Here is a 4,357-nt window from a genome sequence, read left to right on the forward strand (position 1 = left end):
AAAGATGTTTCAGAAAAATGTCCAAGCTGTCAAACCAGCAAAGCTTTCAGCTCGAGCTAATTATTTCCGTCCATGTCTCCCTCTGTCTGTTTCTGTCCAGCCTTGTTTCCAGCTTAGGCTGATTAGCAGGAGTGGTCCTTTTACAGTGCAGTGGTGGGGTAATTAGTGGGATGAGCTCAGCAGAATCATCCTCTTTAGGGGTTAAGAAGGCACAGAATCCAGCACCCTTTGGCCTCTGAAGACCTAGGATCTGGTATTCTGTATGTTAAGAGGGAAAAAAAAAAGTCTTCTGAACAAATCTGCTATAGAGGAAAAGTCTGCACTCTCCTCTCAATGTCCCCAAAATATAAAATGCCTGAAAGTCACTTCAGATGTTCAGAGGAACTGAAATAAGCTAAAATGACTTTCCTCTGAACAGATGCTAGGGTAGAACCTTTGTGGCCCAAGGGCCTGAAAACACACATACTTCAGTTTGCAGCTTAAGTTCTCAAAAGGGGCAATTATGTCATTCATATGGAAGTAATTGTCTCCCATGAATATGAAATGTTTGTCAGTCCCTCCTTTAACACCGAGTGCTGTGTGGATGCTTCTGAAGAAGGACAAAAGCCCCAAAGCTATGGTCCATTTCCATTTGCTTTAGAGAAACTGCTTACAGTAAACTGAGGGTCTCTACTGACTCTCCTGAAGCCCTGATCCAAACTCTACAACGATGGACATGATGAGCTAACTGCTAAAAGTCGTCTGTCTTCAGGAATAAGTTGCTATATGTAATTCTCAGCTTGGGAGGGTGTACTTGCATGCTTGAATAATTTGAAAGTTAAAGTAAAATTGGACTTCAATCTGTTTAAGACATTACAATATCATGAAATAATTGTTTTTCTATTTAACTTAAAAAATTTGTAACATTGTAAAATAATTTCAGAAGCCATTACTCCCACCCCCCTTTTTTTTCTTCCAGTTCGCAACCATATTATGAAGTTGTACTCTACACCAAGCAATCAGTTCAAACATGGTAAAATGACAACTTAAATGCTTGCCATTTTAAAAATAGTATGGAGAGAAATAACTGAAAACAATAAACATGCCCTAAGCGGACAGATGAGTTTTAGGCAGTAAGGTGCAAAAATGTGATATTTCCCCCTCACTTTTAGAAATTGGTGGAACAGTTGTCCACTTGCTTCATTGTTCAGGAGCCTGCCTTGCAACATAAAACTGGCTGCCAAAAAAGTGGCGTACAATGCAGCTTTCCTAACAAATCCACCTTGCAGTAAGAGATAAAACTGCAAGGATGTTTTTGAAATAGCAGTTCCTTTAAGACCCTTTCACATTCACCCCTCTCAGATTAGCTTTGAAATTCAGTATATCAGAGCAAATGATCTAAATTTATACCTGATGAGAAAACCAAGACTGTGATATATTAACAGCTCACAACTTTTCATCTTCCCTTCAGAAAACTTGAGCCATCTGTTAAACTTGAACAACGACCCCAAACTTCCAGGTCCATTTTAAGTTGACATTTTATGGGCTCTGGTTTTTTCCTCACTTCAAACACATTTATTTAAATCATTTTAAAAGATAAATAAATAAATAAATAGAAACTGCTTAATTTATTCTGACATATCCAGACCACAGGGCATGACATTCAGCCATTACCATGTTATTGTCCCTCCTAATCAAAGCTGTATGCTATCAGAGATAAAATCCCTATGGGGAAGGGAGCTGTTGGGCTCTTTTCTTCACAAGGCACATATTTGTTAATGTCCCCATGATTTATTAGGAAAGGGACATTCAGACTGCCTTTGTCATGGAGAGACCTGTGCATGAGCATGCTCACTAGGTGACCCGAGGGCCCAGAGGAGAAAGAAAGAAGGAAGGAAGAAGAAGGGGGGGAGCGATGTTTTTAGCATAAGCATGGGAACCAATCTGCTAAGATTGCTCTGCACACCAAGGGGTCTTCTACAGACTTGCACTTTACCAGGGGTCTTTATTTTGGGTCTCTCGCCCCATTGTGCTCACAATTACTACACCACCTCACTGTCCTGATCCACTTGTTTCATTCATATGCGTCAGCGGCGAAGTTTCCAGCTGCAAGCCCCTCTGAATGGTTAAACTAATAAAGGGTGTAGAAACCAGCTACAGACCAGAGAGGCAGTGCCAGAATGTTCACTTAAGAGGGAGACACAAAGAGGACGGCTGATTTTAAAAGGATTCCTCTTCTCCTGCAAACAAATTGTGAGAAAATTGTACAACCGAGGGTAGCTCAAGCATAGAGTCCTATATCTCTGAGTGCTGTTGTAAAGCCATTAGCTGATGAAGCAAGTATTTCTTATTCCTTATTCCTGCACATTTCAATAAAGTAGCACAGCAAGTGATTTCTTAAAATAAAGGGCCCAGAGGAGAGGACGGATGTCTAGGAAGAAGCATCATCGTCATCACTCTGGGCTTCCAGTTACAGATGCAAACGCCTCAATATCTGTCATGTTTACATGTTCCCGTATTCTATAAGGGATGGATATACTGGTCAAGGCTACAGAGTCTACAGGAATCAGACTGAGCTACAGATGAGGGGGGATGGGACTTTCACCAACATGCATGTCTGTGTGAGTTTCTGTTTTATTTCCTTCCGCTCCACGAGCGTCAGACATGGCGAGCACAGACGCAAAGCTTCATTAATGATTCCTGTAATGTCGATCCTGCTATGATGGCTAACAGGAAAGGTGTGGGACACAGGAGAGAGACATTTCAAGGTTAAATGTCATGAGTGCCAGCCCATCATGAAAATGATGACAATTTTGTCTCTTGTATTTCTTGAATCAAATGTTTTCATATATTCTTCCACAATAGTTTGCTCAAAAATTTGGTACATTTCTCCAAACAAAATAATGTGACTGAACCTGGTTTGCAGGCAGCTCACAGGTTTTCTATGAAGTTAAGCTCAGCACTTTGACATAGCTGTTGCTCTGTTGTAATATTCTAATTTTAAATATTTAAATATTGTCTTCTCAGGGGCTGTAAATGGAAAAGTATCATAATAAACAGAATAAAGGGTTAAAAACTTCAGTCTGTGAGTAATTAATCTGTCAAGTGTTGCGGTCTGTCCTCATCATTGTTGGCACCCAGCGCCATCTACTGGTCACATCAGATAACAGCTATTCATTTGGCAGGTTGTTATTGCATGAGCTTGAACACTAGAGGTCAGTGTTGTACTTGTGTCAATTTCTGCATCAATCCAGCCAAGCAATATGGGTATGTTTGCTTCTGGCCCTGGTGAATGGTGCAAACTCTTTCTGCATGTGCAAAAGGTTTTATGAATTTTATTTCTGTAAAAATGATGCAGAAACGACAAGAAAATTGCTCAGTTTAACACGTTGACTTAATCAAATGTTTTGTAAGAACTGTTAGAAATGTTTCAGTTGTAGGCGTCCTCCCCCCGCACGTCAGAATAATTTCTAAGACATGGACACATTAACCTTTAAATAAAAAAGTCTCCACATGCCATCTGCGAGCTCTCCATATGCTCCCAGAGCTTTTCAGAAAGGCCACAAGTCAGCTAAATGTCTCAAGGTTTTTTTTTTCTCTCTGAATCAGTGGCATTTAGTTCACAAAAATGAAACTTCCTGCAGGATGAGGAATCGGGCGTATGGACCCTCAAAACCTACAGGGCTGTAAGATCTAATGTCATTAAAACATAATTAGAAATGTTCCAAATTACACAAATGTCACATTAACAATTCTGAAAGCAGAATGATTTAATCACACTTTTCTCAATCAGCTTTGTAAAGGTCATCTGGTCTGACACCAAGGTAGAATTCCCTTACAATTACATGTGCAAGAATTTAGAGATATAGCAAGAATTTAGATTTAGAAATTAGATAAGAAACCCCAAAGTTGTGCATTTGAGAATAAGGGGAGCAAGGGAAGCCTAGACTATATGTTGCTTTAGTTACACCATCATCCCATTTGTGTTGTAATGACATCACCATGGCAGTGATGGAAGCTGCAAACAAACCGCTCATGCCACTGGATGCTGAAACGCCTCCTTTGAGGGTTGTGGCGTGCATCAGTCCATTTCGTGCTGATAACCTGATGGCAACATGCTAAACAAAAGTTTCAAAAGCCTTGAGATGTTTTTCATTGTTTCCCACAGCTGAGTGGAAAGAGACACAAAATGGCTTGCAAGAAGATTTTTGAATAATGAGGCGATTGTGTGGGAACGCCTTCAAATGTTACATTTTATTAAACCCACATAATATGTTGTTGTGATTTCACGTGAGAGCAAGACAGAGTAACAAGCACAGTAACTGTGAAGTTGATGTAAAGGTCTTGGTCGTTTTAACATATTTCTGTTCACTTTCTT

The sequence above is a fragment of the Poeciliopsis prolifica genome, unplaced genomic scaffold, assembly GCF_027474105.1.
Source record: "Poeciliopsis prolifica strain line A6 unplaced genomic scaffold, Auburn_PproV2 SCAFFOLD012, whole genome shotgun sequence".
NCBI classification, from domain to species: domain Eukaryota; kingdom Metazoa; phylum Chordata; class Actinopteri; order Cyprinodontiformes; family Poeciliidae; genus Poeciliopsis; species Poeciliopsis prolifica.